Raw genomic sequence first — 17,038 nt, 5'->3', positions numbered from 1 at the left:
ATGACGTAGTGCACATAAAAATAAGTTTTGCGGTTAAATTCCCATGTACCAAATAAAAAATACAAGTTAAATGGGTTTCCATCGCATTTTCAATTCTACTGATGGTTTTGTCACAACAAATGTTGTGTTACATGGCGAATGTGCCCACTCTGGTCTTACGCTCTAGCCAACAGCCCGCAGACAGTGTGGGAAGGCTACCTACAGTGAGGGAAAAAACGATTTGATCCCCTGCTGATTTTGTACGTTTGCCCACTGACAAAGAAATGATCAGTCTATAATTTTAATGGTAGGTTTATTTGAACAGTGAGAGACAGAATAAGAACAACAAAAATCCAGAAAAACACATGTCAAAAATGTTATAAATTGATTTGCATTTTAAAGAGGGAAATAAGTATTTGACCCCCTCTCAATCAGAAAGATTTCTGGCTCCCAGGTGTCTTTTATACATGTAACGAGCTGAGATTAGGAGCACACTCTTAAAGGGAGTGCTCCTAATCTCAGCTTGTTACCTGTATAAAAGACACCTGTCCACAGAAGCAATCAATCAGATTCCAAACTCTCCACCATGGCCAAGACCAAAGAGCTCTCCAAGGATATCAGGGACAAGATTGTAGACCTACACAAGGCTGGAATGGGCTACAAGACCATCGCCAAGCAGCTTGGTGAGAAGGTGACAACAGTTGGTGCGATTATTCGCAAATGGAAGAAACACAAAAGAAACGTCAATATCCCTCGGCCTGGGGCTCCATGCAAGATCTCACCTCGTGGAGTTGCAATGATCATGAGAACGGTGAGGAATCAGCCCAGAACTACACGGGAGGATCTTGTCAATGATCTCAAGGCAGCTGGGACCATAGTCACCAAGAAAACAATCGGTAACACACTACGCCGTGAAGGACTGAAATCCTGCAGCGCCCGCAAGGTCCCCCTGCTCAAGAAAGCACATATACATGCCCATCTGAAGTTTGCCAATGAACATCTGAATGATTCAGAGGACAACTGGGTGAAAGTGTTGTGGTCAGATGAGACCAAAATGGAGCTATTTGGTATCAACTCAACTCGCCGTGTTTGGAGGAGGAGGAACGCTGCCTATGACCTCAAGAACACAATCCCCACCATCGAACATGGAGGTGGAAACATTATGCTTTGGGGGTGTTTTTCTGCTAAGGGGACAGGACAACTTCACTGCATCAAAGGGACGATGGGCGGGGCCATGTACCGTCAAATCTTGGGTGAGAACGTCCTTCCCTCAGCCAGGGCATTGAAAATGGGTCGTGGATGGGTATTCCAGCATGACAATGACCCAAAACACACAGCCAAGGCAACAAAGGAGTGGCTCAAGAAGAAGCACATTAAGGTCCTGGAGTGGCCTAGCCAGTCTCCAGAACTTAATCCCATAGAAAATCTGTGGAGGGAGCTGAAGGTTCGAGTTGCCAAACGTCAGCCTCGAAACCTTAATGACTTGGAGAAGATCTGCAAAGAGGAGTGGGACAAAATCCCTCCTGAGATGTGTGCAAACCTGGTAGCCAACTACAAGCAACGTCTGACCTCTGTGATTGCCAACAAGGGTTTTGCCACCAAGTACTAAGTCATGTTTTGCAGAGGGGTCAAATACTTATTTCCCTCATTAAAATGCAAATCATTTCAAAAAAAATTTGACATGCGTTTTTTTCTAGATTTTTTTGTTGTTATTCTGTCTCTAACTGTTCAAATAAACCTACCATTAAAATTACAGACTGATCATTTCTTTGTCAGTGGGCAAACGTACAAAATCAGCAGGGGATCAAATACTTTTTTCCCTCACTGTACATGATGAGATTATTATGGATAAGAGCAAGATTATTTTTATTTGTCAAACGGCAGCCAAGCATCATTCATCATCTGGTTGGGCAAACAACAACAAAAACATTTGGGGATGCATGCCAGCAAAGCCACTACACAACACTAAACAAGATATTAATTGCACTATAACGGTGACAAACGGTGCCCACAAACTCTTAGGGCCTACATAAAGCTGTCCCAACAGCAGAGTCCCTACAACAGTCCCAACACCTTCCCATTGCTACACCTGGCTATCAGCGGAGCCTTGTCTGGCATTCAGCCTCATTTACTGCCTTTAAAATAAACATAGCTGATAAGGCTGACTTGCTTAAACAAATGTGGTTTCTAGTGACAATTGACATGTACAAACTATGACATAACGGGACGACAAGCATAAAAGATGATCGAGCTAGGACGGACGTAGTCAATATAACTATTTGTTCAGCACTTTTGAAATGTACAGCGACAGAATTCAGAACATGGGCCGTTCTTACAGTGTTATCCCTGTACACCAAGTCAGAACCGTAGGATAAATAAAAGGGGCATATAAGCAGACAATGAAAGCTCTTACAATATTCGATGACTACATATCTCTAAAACAGGTTATATGCTACATGTGCACCACCAAGTCAGAACATTAGGCGAAATTAATAGGGGACAATATATCAAATTATTAGGGTGAGGCACATGGGCTACTAACAGCTTACTACACAACATACACTTAGTATTACTTTCTTAGCCACAGTATACATATCTCCCTGGCATATTAGATAATTTATGCAGCAGCATACAAGACATTTTTGGGCTCACCTTGTGCTGTGCTCACTTGAACAGGAAGGTAGCGCGGCGGTCCTTCATTGGCTAATTTTGTCATCAAAGTCTGGCATTCTCTGGATTTATGGTGCTTTCAAGACAACTCTGAAAAAAACAAGGTCGAATCATGATGACGTCAGTAATCTTCAGGTCGTAGCTCTAGAAAGAGGCCTGATTTCCTTGCTTGCAATTCTGAGTTGGATGACCAAAACATATTTTCCCAGTCAGAGCTAATTTTTTCCAGAGTTCCCAGTTGTCTTCAACTCACTGAAGTCAGATTTCCCAGTTCCGAGTTAACAGTTGTTTTGAGCACGGCAGAAATCATGCTGGATTGACAGCATGGCCAATGTTGAATGTTTAACATTTTAAACTTGGAAAAGAGACCCTTAAACCCAGACTTGGGAACACAAACCCACTTAACTGAATAGCAGGCTAGTGATTGCTTTGCAATGCTTGCAGTTAGCCACTGATTCTTTCCAAACCACTCATTGTTGAGTTTGCGATTTCCAACTTGTTGTGTAATGTTTATGTCCAATACGTTGTATCTATAATTTCTTTTCATTATTTATCTTCATATGACAAGGATTAAAAAGGATTTGCCAGTAGATTGTTGACTTGATTCATGATGATGACTGCTAGCTAAGATTTTGAAAGTATGATGTTGATATGATCAGTCCAATCAAAGCTACTGTAGATATAAAGTGATTTGACGTCATTTTATCTGTGACCAATAACCTTGAGCCTTCTTGGATGGGCACTTCTAATGTAACTCTATGGCAGCACCCAAGGGACTTGAATTTTCGAGCTCTACCCTTTTGGCGGTGACATAGTGTCCCCATGAGTGACAGAACACCGAGCCAATCACGGCGCAACTAGAGAACATTACCAACCCCTACACTCTGTATCTTCTGCTGGCTGCTCCACCACCACAGAAAGCACTGAGCTGGGCTGAAACACCTGCATTTTGGAGCTGCCATCCTCAATAAAGCAAAACAGAGACCATGTTTGTATGCCGCTTTATTAACTCAATGATTTTAGATTTTTTTTACATTGTTCGAAAACTGATATGTGACACGTATTAATGCCAAAATAAAATGCTAAATAATTTTTGGGGCTAAAATTGTGGGGCTCAAAACAGGTGAAGCTCTGCCCAACCTTCCGTGAATGATGGGTCGCCACTGCCTGAGTGCCTGAACCATGAAGCTAATCTCACAGCCTGGGGAAGCACAGAACAGCACACTCAATTGCAGTTTACACTGAGGTACACACACAGGCACGCACAGACACAAACACACCGATTATGCTCACACACACAAGCTCACAAAGGCCCGCATACACACACACACACATAACTCACTCAACAATACACACACACACAAAGAGTTTAAGAGCTATACATACAAACACACATAAAGACGTATACCACAACATGAACACAGGCACCTCATCAGCAAAACAAGTGCCTGCGAATCATGAACACCACCACCCACTCATACTGTACATGCTGTGGATGTACATAAATTGCATACATAGTCCTGGTCCTAGTACTGGTGCACAAACAGTTTCTTTCACACACACTCCTACTCACACCTCCACAAACCAGTAGTACACTGAAAGGGCAGATATCCCTCATCATCCAGGCATTATCCAGCTGGTTCAGAGCAGGCCTCAGGCATGCAGGGGGGGGATTTACTCTGCCTCTTCATTCTGTCACAGCCTTTATGTGTTTTAGCTTCCTTAAAACACACATGCATGATCACGCGCACCATACACAAAACCTTACAAACTCACAAAAACAAACAAACACTCAACACAAACACACAACCATACTGTACACAAAATCATACACCAAACACACACACATACACACCTCATACCCCTGTAAATATGTTCACCCAGCTTAGTGCCTTCCCGACCAGAAAGGATAAGGCAGGCAAGTAGGACGAGATGTCATTTAGGTATCATCAGCCCTGTCTATTTGATTCCAAGGCCTCATAAATGCATTTATTACCCGAGTCTCCAAACAGCACAGGGACTAATGAAGCTCATCAAAGCCACAGCAGCAGCACACAACCAGGAGAAGACAGATCTGGTCCCTTATACAGGGTTAGGCTGTGTGGGTCTCTCTCTGTACCCACATAGAGCTCAGCTCATTGGTTCTGGGGGTAATAAGTTAACAGACACCCTGTTTAGAGCTCTGAACAGAGGTCAGGAAGTCTTAGACCAAAGATGGATGCTCTTTTTCCTGCCCTGGTGAGCTTTTCGTGACAGCATTAGGTTTCCTTGGGCTGAGTCCACTCTGCCAACATAAGCACTCACTGTTCCACAAAGACATCAATAGCTAAAACCTTCTCAATCGCCGAATCTGGACACCAAAGTACAAAGGCTAGCATATGAATAAAAATGAGCCAAATTGCTTTTTATCCATTGGGGAGGAGACAGTGTATACAGAGTGCCTGTCTTCAGTATCCGTTTTGCTCAGTGACTTAACCCTCGGCTTTCAGATGCTGGCTGGTACCAATCAGCAGCCACACAACAGGCTCCCTCACATTCATGCCGTCACCATGGTGACCGGCTATGCCACATGTCTGTTTCATACCCAAATGAGGAGACAGCTGTGTGTGCCATTAGGTGTCGTAGAGCGAAAAGCAAACAAGAACTGCCACTAGCACGAGATCACAACCATAAACATCCATATGCAATGACCGAATTAAACAACAGACACCATCAAACGAAAAGGCTGATAATTGCTATACCAACAGACAATGGCTCCCACTATAGCGTCGCTACTTTCAGTCTCCCGCTACCACAACAAAGAAACAAGGGACTGCTGTTACCTAGTAGATTCTACTGCCTACATCTACAAACGCACCGCAGCATGTCTCCTTCCCAAACAACAACTATTACTGATGAAACACAGCATATCACAATACAGCAACCACAGCCAAACCCACCATTCCATCACTATTATTAGTTTTCAGTCACAATACTCCTATATTACAGCTCCATACACGAGTCCCCAGCTCCGCCATGTGCTGCTGACAGCCGGCCTGCCAGGCGTGTGTAGCTGATGGGCACTGCATGTCCTTGCTGGGCAATTCCACGGAAACAGAATTAGACGTTGACTCAGATTTTTCACTTTAAAATGTATGCCAAACAAAAACCATTGATTTCAAAGTTTAACAAACCATACAACTCTATGCATAAGGGCTACTTTGAACAATTTACACCGAAAATGCCACAAAAACACATTGACTGTAAGAACTATGCTGATGCAAAGTTTGGTAAGATTAAGATTCAAAGATGTCTGCAAAAACAATGGGGTGTCAGCTGTGCTATGATATGACACCTTGAGTTAAAAAAAAAACGTTTTGGGGTTATTGAACTACAGTAGGGGAAGTGGATTTACATCCGGTGATGGAATTACGGTAACAGAATTACATCATGGGTCCCTGATCTGTACTATATAGAAATGCATAATTATGGATATGAATATTATTCTCTTCATGGTTATGTATCCTGAATAGGTACACAAAAGTAGAAATATGCAATATCCTTCTTTTGCATATTTGAGTATTGTTCTACACACTGGCTAGTATTGTAATGAGCTCGGCCCCCAAACAAGAACACATTTGGTTGGTCCGTACCAGACCTAATCTGAAACAATCATAGATGTCTATGCTTCACACGTTTGGACACCCCAGTACAGCCCAGTAGAGCACAGTAGAGTACAGTACAGCACAGCAGAGTACAGTTCAGTAAAGTAGTTAAATACAGTACATTATACTGTAGTCTATGTTAATGCCCTATAATGTACTGTACTCTATTCTACTGTACTTTACTGTTCTGTTCTCTACTATGCTCTACTGTATAGTACTGTGCTTTCCAAATCTGTGAAACATAGATGCTGGTGCAGGCTGCCAGTGCAGGCTGACCAATTTTAAACTACTTTTCACCTGCTGTCGGTCGGTGCTCAGTGGGTGAGGATGCTTGTAACAGTAAATGGAAAGAGGGTAGGTGTCAGTAACAGCCGGGACAGGTGACATTAACTGGAGAGAGTGAGAGAGCGAGCGAGACGTCTATACTGTTTTCACAGTCTTGGTTTGACCACCAGATAACAGAAAGAGAAAAAAAACTGTTATGAGCTAGGCTTGGGCAGTAAACCGTATATATACCGTATACCAACAGGGTATTTGGAAATAGCCATGGGATGGTTTTTCAATATCGTCAATACCGTTGATAATATATGAAGTGTTTTCATAAATGTTAATATTTGTAGCTAGTTTTTAAGTAAATACCTGCAGTCAACTTGTGCAATACGTTATGAGATGAAGAAGATTGCGTTCTTCATTTCACCTGTCACATAATTTTGTATTATGAAGTATTGTTACCGGTAGTCCACAGGCGCATAGTTTGTTTACAAGCACACAACGACAAGAGACCAGAGTCTTGTGAGTCACTCACTGTTGTGCAGCAAACGCCAGGTGATCTAGTTGCAGTATGGAATTCACAACTAAATGTTTGCCAGCTCGATATCTTCTAACTATTAAGTTAACTGTCTAAAATGTGCTAAAAGCTCTGCAGTTGTACATTTGGTTTGCTAATTTAGTAGTTAGTTAGATATCTAAGAAAGCTAAGAAGTTGGCTTCTTCCAAAATCAAGCTTCGCTTGGTAACACCAAAGAATCACCTCCTGGATCAAGAGCCTTGCTGTCTAATATTTGTTTTGTGTGTGCAGCAAACTGTGAGTAGCATTTCTGAGTTACATGTATAACTTTGTGAGCTAGGATGTCTGTCTTGCAAATAGTTTCGGTCAGAAACTGTATAAAATGTTTGCAAATGCATTCTCTATGGGATTTTACATGTACTTGTTAGCATTGCTAACCTTCACATTACAGAGGCTATGTGGGGTTTGAAAATAGCACCCCTTGTGTTCAGTGCTGGTATGACCGGATATCCTGGTATGGCACAAGGTTGGTATGAAGGTATGACAATCTGGATACTGCCCAAGCCTATTATGAGCTGAACATACAGTAACAGTATGCCAGTGGAAGGGAGGACAGTAGCAGGTGACCCAACTGTGGCTTGTGACTACTATGATTTCCCTTTGTAGCCAATTCAACTGCAGTAATTCCGTTACCGATTTTTCGGTAATTCTGTTACCGATTTTTCAGTAATTCTGTTACCGATTTGGTAACAGAATTACGAGTTTGAATTATTCATAAAGAAACTTGATATAAAAAAACTATAACTAATTGGTGGGTCTTCCTTTACTTGCTGCTTCTGTGAACGTTCATTATCCTTCCTCATCATGAGGGAGAGAAATTAGAACTACAAGGTAAAAGGAATTGTGTTGTAAACTTAATTAATCCAAAACAAAATATGTGTTGATATTAGTTGGCATGGGTCTTTGATTCAACATTATTGTGTTTTGATGTATTTCTAATACCTTTTAAGACTTTTTCTGTTAGATGTTGTCTAAGACCCCTTTTCCATGTTAGACCAGAAATCAAAGCCTTTGCTTATTCCTGGGAAATGGTTGAAAAATGTATATATACCTTAAATTCTCAAAAATATACACTCTTAGCTTTCATTTGACACCCAATTTGACATGTTCCTATGAACTTCACTTGAAGGTGCTCATAGGTTCATTTTGCAGCAGTCATAAAACATACAAACAAAATCACATATTAAAAAGCAACAGCAAATAGCAAGGGATATTTACAAGCAAGTAGCCTGGGTAAGTGCATTTTCATTAGTCTGAGTGAGAGGCACCCTGTTCCTGCTGCATTGGCCTACCTGAGAGGCACGCTGCTCCTCCTGCATTGGTCTGCCTGAGAAGCACCCTGTTCGGGCACCATTAGTATGCAGGCGTCCCGCTCCACATCACACAGGGCTTTGGTGCAGCTGGTGGAGGCAGAGCAGAGGTGTGGAGCTGAGAAGAGGAGGAGGAAATGTGTCTGTTCAGCCAGAGAGAGGAATGAGGGGGAGGGGACTGAGGAGCAATTCTCCTTCTGAGGAGCACTACTGCTTCTGAGCCAATAGGAATCCTTCTCTGCTCTTCCATTAAGCAATTGGTGGCCTCTCAGGGGTGCGTGCTTAGTCCTCTCCTGTACTCCCTGTTCATCCATGACTGTCTGGCCACGCACGACTCCAACACCATCATTAAGTTTGCCAACGACACAACAGTGGTAGGCCTGATCACCAACAACGGTGAGACAGCCTATAGGGAGGAGGTCAGAGACCTGGCAGTGTGATGCCAGGACAACAGCCTCTCCCTCAACGTCAGCAAGACAAAGGAGCTGATCGTGGACAACAGGAAATGGAGGGCCGAGCACTGCCCCATTCACATCGACAGGGCTGCAGTGAAGCGGGTTGAGAGCATCAAGTTCATCGGTGTCCACATCACTAAGGATCTATCACGGTCCAAACACACCAACACAGTTGTGAAGAGGGCACGGCAATGCCTCCTCCCCCTCAGGAGATGAAAACATTTGCCAGATCCTCCAAAAGTTCAACAGCTGCACCATTGAGAGCATCTTCACTGGCTGCATCACCACTTGGTATGGTAACTGCTTGGCATCCGACTGCAAGGTGCTACAGAGGGTAGTGTGTACAGCCCAGTACATCACTGGGGCTGAGCTCCCTGCCATCCAGGACCTCTATACCAGGCGGTGTCAGAGGAAGTACCTCAAAAATTGTCAAAGACTCCAGCCACCCAAGTCATAGACTGTTCTCTCTGCTACCACACGGCACCAAGTCTGGAACCAATAGGACCCTGAACAGCTTTTAACCCTAAGCCATAAGACTGCAAAATAGTTAGTTAAATATTTCACCAAATAGCTACCCGGACTGCATTGACCCTTTTTGCATTAACTTTGACTCCTCACATACACTACTACTACTGTTTACTATCTATCACTTTATTCCTAGTTATATGTACATATCTACCTCAATTACCTCGTAACCCTACACATCGACTCGGTACTGACACCCCTTGTATACAGCCAAGTTATCGTCACTCATTGTGTATCTATTACTACTTTTATTATTACGTGTTTAATTTTTCTATTATTTCTCTATTTTCTTTCTCTCTGTATTGTTGGGAAGGGCCCATAAGTAAGAATTTCACTGTTAGTCCACACCTGTTGTTTATGAAGCATTTGACAAATAACATTTGATTTGTTATGGTGATATCACTTTTAACAAGATACAGATAAAACACATATAATTATGCTAATAGCATCTAATGTGACACGGTTTAATGAATACTTTTGTTAGCGTAGGCTAATGTGAGGCAGTCTTGTATGTTTCAGTAACTGAAGCTATTCAGATCCAACATGGGCGTTTCACAAATGCCTAATTCCCTATGGAACAGAGATGGTGCTGACAGTAACAATTTCTCTCTCTCACACAATCTCTCTCTCTCTCTCTCTCTCTCTCTCTCTCTCTCTCTCTCTATGTATATATATATATATATTATATATGAGAGAGAGATATCACAATATCTATATATATATATTCTGTCTCTCTCCTATTTTTTCTCATTCTATCTGCAACGGCAAAGAAAAGCCAATATGTCCTCTGAGCATGGATCAATCATGCTGACTTTGGCAAAGTCCTTCAACATTGCACCAATAGAGAGACGCAAGTCCAATATCTCAAAGTATTCCCATGTGGGACAAAGCCTAAATATATCACCACAGCACAGTCAGGCATGTAGATTACACAATAAAATTCTACTAAGTAACATGACCGAATACAAACAGTGTAGCTATTCCCTCCGCAAGGCAATCAAACAAGCTAAGCGTCAGTACAGAGACAAAGTGGAGTCGCAATTCAACGGCTCAGACACGAGAGGTATGAGGCAGGGTCTACAGTCAATCACGGACTACAAAAGAAAAACCAGCCCCGTCGCGGATCACGATGCCTTGCTCCCAGACAGACTAAACAACTTTTTTGCTCGCTTTGAGGACAATACAGTGCCACTGACACGGCTCGCTACCAAAACCTGCGGGCTCTCCTTCACTGTAGCCAACGTGAGTAAAACATTTAAACGTGTTAACCCTCGCAAGGCTGCAGGCCCAGACGGCATCCCCGGCCGCGTCCTCAGAGCAAGCGCAGACCAGCTGGCTGGTATGTTTACAGACATATTCAATCAATCCTTATCCCAGTCTGCTGTCCCCACATGCTTCAAGAGGGCCACCATTGTTCCTGTTCCCAAGAAAGCTAAGGTAACTGAGCTAAATGACTACAGCCCTGTAGCACTCACTTCCGTCATCATGAAGTGCTTTGAGAGACTAGTCAAGGACCATATCACCTCCACCCTACCTGACACCCTAGAACCACTCCAATTTGCTTACCGCCCCAATAGGTCCACAGACGACGCAATCGCCAACACACTGCACACTGCCCTAACCCATCTGGACAAGAGGAATACCTATGTAAGAATACTAGTCCAATCATAACTTCTCAGTCCATATTCTGATTCTGAGTACCCCAATAACAGTAAGTGCTCTTTGTAACCAGAAATATAGTACAGAGATGCTAGGATCCATTACCAATCCACATACAGTGGTATGAGAGCAAAACCAAGCAGTCAGCATCTCTGAATGCCCATTCTCTCTCTCTGAGATTTGAGTCATAGCAGCTGCTTGTCTCTCAGAATAATGCCCATTAATTCATTCCCTACCCAGACATTAGATGGGTAGAGTTTGATAAACAGCTGCCTCAGACAGAAACATCTTTACAAAAACCTCACAATGGCGTGACATATTTCCCTCACCCCTCAACTTGCAGTCACAATGGGAGAGGGTCGATCCCCAGCTACCCCCCCTCAAACACCCCACAGTCACTAAACCCCAAAACTAGAGCCCACAGTGCAGAGTCAGTCACAGGCTTTCTCAATGGGTCTCAACGACTTGTGTTGTGAACACATGCACACATGCGAGTGCACACACACACATGCTGTGTTAAACACGTCTTTGAGTTGGCTGGTTCTCACGACTCCTGAACTGCTGGCGGAGAATACTGCTTTGCGCGTGTGGGTGGGGGAGGGCACGGCATACTCACTGCCTGTGCCAGGCCTTCTTCCTAAAGCGGGTTATACCTAATAGCTTCTTCCCCCCTCCTCACCACTCTGGCTAGAGTACATCCATATACGTCAGCATTCAAAGTTTTCCCAAGACAAAGCCCTGGTTCAGTTGGCAAGCCCAACGAGGACAGTAGTGAATAACAGGATAATTTAAATCAACTGAGCCTTGGCCAATGAATTTCGCACATTGCCAAATCAGGCTCAATTGAATAAAAATGACAGAAACTGCAATTCCTTGAAAACAAAAGCCTTACAAGGAACCCAAACTGGCTACACCACACGCGATCACGACACACAGGTTAAAATATCAAAACAAACTCTGAACCAATGACATTAATTTGGGGACAGGTCGAAAAGTATTAAACATGTATGGCAATTTAGCTAGTTAGCTTGCACTTGCTAGCTAATTTGTCCTATTTAGCTAGGTTTCTGTTGCTAGCTAATTTATCCTGGGATATAAACATTGAGTTGTTATTTTACCTGAAATGCACAAGGTCCTCTACTCCGACAATTAACCACACATAAAACGGTCAACCAAATCGTTTCTAGTCATCTCTCCTCCTCCCAGGTTTTTTCATCTTTGGACTTATATGGTGATTGGCATCTACACTTTCATAGTATTACCACGACACGCGGCAACAGTTTGTCTTTCAATCACCCACATGGGTATAACCAATGAGGAGATGGCACGTGGGTACTTGCTTCTATAAACCAATGAGGAGATGGGAGAGGTAGGACTTGCAGCGCGATCTGCGTCAGAAATAGGAATGACTTCTATTTTAGCCCTTGGCAACGCAGAAGCTCGTTGGCGCGCGTGAACAGTGTGGGTGCAATAATTGAATAACATGCGACGTGTCCGGTCTGGTCAGCATGTGAAACTGAAAAACGAAACCCTGCTTAACTTTTATGTTGATTGCCTCTGTAACTGTAGGACTGTTCATCAAACCAAGTATGATCCAGCTTTCAATCCAATCCTCAACACTACCAAGACTTGACTTGTGAAGGTTTGATTGAATGTGGCCCTGAGTCACTCAAAGCAACTTTAGCTCTGTGGCTTCAGCTTCAGAGAGAGTAGTAACAGGTGCCACTGTCCCGCAATAGCTGCAACAACAGACCCGATGAGGATGAGGAATCAATTTACAAAGGTGACCCAATTTTTTTTGTCACCGCCCCTACCAGCTCTGCCCCCAATTTATCTTGAGCAACCCATTGTCTTTTTCTTTTCCTCCGAAGACTTCTTGTCGAATTTCTCCACAGAGCAGTCGAGACATCTGCCAGGATCCTCACACTTTTGTATGCAAATTAATGTGATAGAGCATAAGAGACCTTAGCTGCCAGTCAGCTGTTTCAGCTGCTTTCCCTGTGACCGTGTTGTGTGTGTGGCAATAATATAGGCGACATTCTGACAGATTATTTGTTTAGAATTTTTTTCTGCTCTTGTTTACAAAGCGGTTTATAGTGGGTTATTTTACAGTGAGTGCACGTTTGTCCACAGTGTTAAATCAACACTGAGAGTGTTACATTTAACACTGGTTCAGTGTCTATACAGGTCCACACTTTTCAGTGTTAAATTAACACACTGCTTAGTGTAAAGTCTTATTCGCATATTTCCCAGTGCCTTTCTTGTGAATTTTAGAGTTACCACCCATGACTGTATTTGTTAGTGACAGAGGTTGTTGCATTCAGCCATTCTCAGTCCAGTAGCCTTCACCAACTGAGATCCAAGTTAATATGTTATCTTTAAAGTTAAATTATTTGTAACACAATACATATTTCATAAGGCAGGGATCATCAACTAGATTCAACCACGGATGGTTGGGGGCTGGAACATAATTACAAATAATTTGCAATTACAGTCTTGCAGACCTTTGGCATCTTAGTTGTCAATTTGTTGAGGCAATCTGAAGAGATTTCACCGCATGCTTCCTGAAGCACCTCCCACAAGTTAGATTGGCTTGATGGGCACTTCTTACGTACCATCCGGTCAAGCTGCTCCCACAACAGCTCAATAGGGTTGAGATCCGGTGACTCTGCTGGCCACTCCAATATAGACAGAATACCAGCTGTTCTTGCATAGTTTGGAGCTGTGCTTTGGGTCATTGTCCTGTTGTAGGAGTAAATTGGCTCCAATTAAGCGTTGTCCACAGTGTATGGCATGGCGTTGCAAAATGGAGTGATAGCCTTTCTTCTTCAAGATCCCTTTTACCCTGTACAAATCTCTCACTTTACCACCACCAAAGCACCCCCAGATCATCACATTGCCTCCACCATGCTTGACAGATGGCGCCAAGCACTCCTCCAGCATCTTTTCATTTCTTCTGCATTTCACGAATGTTCTTCTGATCCAAACACCTCAAACTTAGATGTGTCTGTCCATAACACTTTATTCCAATCTTACTCTGTCCAGTATCTGTGTTCTTTTGCCCATCTTAATCTTTTCTTTTTATTGGCCAGTCTGAGATATGGCTTTTTCTTTGCAACTCTGCCTAGAAGGCCAGCATCCCGGAGTCGCCTCTTCACTGTTAACGTTGAGACTGCTGTTTTGCGGGTACTATTTAATGAAGCTGCCAGTTGAGGACTTGTGAGGCATCTGTTTCTCAAACTAGACACTCTAATGTACTTGTCCTCTTGCTCAGTTGTGCACTGGGGCCTCCCCCTCCTCTATCTACTCTGGTTAGGGCCAGTTTGCGCTGTTCTGTGAAGGGAGTAGTACACAGTGTTGTACGAGATCTTCAGTTTCTTGCCAATTTCTCGCATGGAATAGCCTTCATTTCTCAGATCATGCACAACAAGGACTTTTCTAAGTGACCCCAAACTTTTGAACGGAAGTGTATATATTTTTTTGGGGGGGTCACTTAGAAATGTCCTTGTTTTTGAAAGAAAATCAATTTTTTTGTCCATTAAAATTACATAATTCACCTTTGTAAATTGATTCCTCATTGGGTCTGTTGTTGCAGCTATTGTGCGACAGTGGACCTTTTTTTTTTTACTGGGGGGAGGGCAAAGTAAAACCACTTGCGGGCCAAATTCGGTCTGCAGGATAACAGTTGGTGAACCCTGTCATAAAGCCTTATTTTAAGGGCTTAGTTTTACCCTAATACAGTGGTCTGAAACTCATGGTTTACAGGCAAAATCAGGCCTGCAAGTCACATTACGCTGGCTTGCAAAGTGATGTGTAATACGTATTGGAATTCAGCCAGAGTGGGGGTATCCAACATTTGGAATTTTTATTCACCTTCAACCTGCATTCAGAATGACTGCTAGGGTTGGGAAGACTAAGATATGAGACTACCTAAAGCTATAAACTGGAACAACCCTTTCAGATACGGGTGCAATAAGTGCAAATAACAGATTATTAGTTTTGAAAAAAATATGTTATGTATATTTGAGTAGCATAACATGAATTTAATTAATCAAAAACATACATATTGAAACAAACAATTTAAAAATCTACCTGCAATAGAGCATGCTGGGAAATTTTATAACGATTGGTGTGGTTTTGGTTTAACACTGGTTATTAACACCAACACTGGGGTTCATTTACATCAATGACTGTTAATTTAACACTTACTGAGTTAATTTAACACCTGAATCAACACTAGAAATGTGACACTGAAAAATCAACGCTAGGTAACACTGTGCAATTTCCTGTGTCAGTGTGTCATCCCTCAGACAAAATCGACATGAATTCGCATTCTCAATTGATAGTAATGAATTAATTATATGCACATACATATCAGACTACATCCTCCATATTATTTGCCACATGTGGGCTACTGAATGCGGATCACAGTGCCCTTGCAAATCCAATGGGTGCACTGATGCTGAAGCTAGCCCTACCATTTGATGTGAGATTCAGCCAGCTTCTACAATATTAATATCAACAGCAAGGGTTCCATATACCAAAATAAACAAAGAGCTTAGCCTACATATAAGACCATAGCCTACATATTTTATTTGGACGATATGCCAATTGTGCTGTCACCACCACATTAGAAAGAATAATGCAACATCTTTCCTCTCCTCAGTGACAGTCGCATTCACTTCAATAAGTGAGGAGTGCAGTGAATATAGGAGGCATATTTGTTTGAATCCTTTGGCAAGGCGCAGATAATTTCAGAAATAAAATATTCAGACCATGCCTAACTATTCCGTAAATCACCGTTTCCAATTAAATTCATGATTTTATATCTGTGAATAATATTCAAAAGCTAAGCATGCGATTCTCATTAATTGACTTATTTCACAATGGTTAACCAGATATGTAAATTGTAGCATAGGTCCTACATATGAAAATGAGCCATTGGTCTCACCTTAGCATTTTATCAACCACAAGAATGCCTCTCCCCCTGTACACACACTTAGCTGCTCCAGGCAAAACAGGCAATTTGAGCGCTCAGTCTTGAAAGATAATATTACTATATCTATGAAAAATAAATAATACAATATTTAACTTAGCAAAAAGCGACGTCTCTTCACAGAGGATTAGTTTTGATTTCTTCAGCAGCCGTTCTTCTGTCCTCTGTGCTTCGCCCGCGGCTGACTGAATAGCTTTATCATCGCCACTGGTAACCCGGGCACAGCGCTTGCCTTGAGCTCGCGCTTCTCTGAGCTCGTACCCTCCTCCAAGTAAACATGCAGAGAGCACCTGGCGCTGACCAGAGCAGCGAGTCCTGTCAACTGATTTCAAACGCGAGATTGGTCGTGCGGCAGTGTATGTCATCACTGCCTGGTGCCCAACTAGACGACCTCACCATCTGCTCGAGTTCTGCTCTGATGGGAACAAAAGAAACTCGCTGGGGGAAACTACGAAGCAAGGGTGAGGTTGGCGTGGCAAGGGATAAAAGGGTTTACTGAGTGTCGAATGGACATTTCTGACACTCATTGTTTAGAAGTTACAGTGTTTGTCAGAAAGTGTCCAATGTAAGGTGAAGTGAGTCAATGACCTCTAAAAGGAACTAATCTCGCATGAATCCAAAACCTAGCCTACAATGAATCTACATAATGACCTTGGAAAAGGTTTGGTGGCATGAGGCTCTGTATCGGGCTACTGGATTTGAGTTATGTTGAGGTGGTGTACAGTAAATCTAGGGTGTGGCAATATTTTGATGTCAAATTGTCTGGATGTGTGATGTTTTGGTAATCTGTGACTAAAATATCCCTACACAGCTATGATATATAACCTTACCAGCACACAATATAGAGAACATGCACCCGTGTGCCAAACACAGTAAAATTACATTTATGTGCAGTTCAGAGGAGAGAATGTTGACAGGTGGAGAGAACATAATCTCTCTTTCTGCTTCCTTCC

General features: G+C 42.6%; 1 protein-coding gene across 4 annotated transcripts in view; it reads right to left on the bottom strand.

Annotated features, from left to right (window-relative positions):
• Positions 1-16,510, bottom strand: part of LOC106565474 (leucine-rich repeat neuronal protein 1-like) — a 42,641-nt gene extending 26,131 nt beyond the window's left edge. Inside the window, exons 1-3 of one of the 4 annotated variants that reach the window (XM_014132690.2) lie at positions 16,041-16,510; positions 8,433-8,568; positions 2,632-2,739 (exon numbers count right to left, since the gene is read on the bottom strand). The gene's annotated coding sequence lies outside the window, so the exon portion shown is untranslated. The remainder of the gene's footprint in view (positions 1-2,631; positions 2,740-8,432; positions 8,569-16,040) is intronic. The other 3 variants (XM_014132691.2, XM_014132689.2, XM_014132692.2) reach the window with 3 other exon arrangements.
• Between the last annotated feature and the right edge of the window lie 528 nt (positions 16,511-17,038).

The sequence above is a fragment of the Salmo salar genome, chromosome ssa12 (assembly GCF_905237065.1).
Source record: "Salmo salar chromosome ssa12, Ssal_v3.1, whole genome shotgun sequence".
Lineage (NCBI taxonomy): Eukaryota > Metazoa > Chordata > Actinopteri > Salmoniformes > Salmonidae > Salmo > Salmo salar.
Note: the sequence above shows the minus strand (reverse complement) of the source record. Positions and strands in the feature narration are given on the sequence as shown.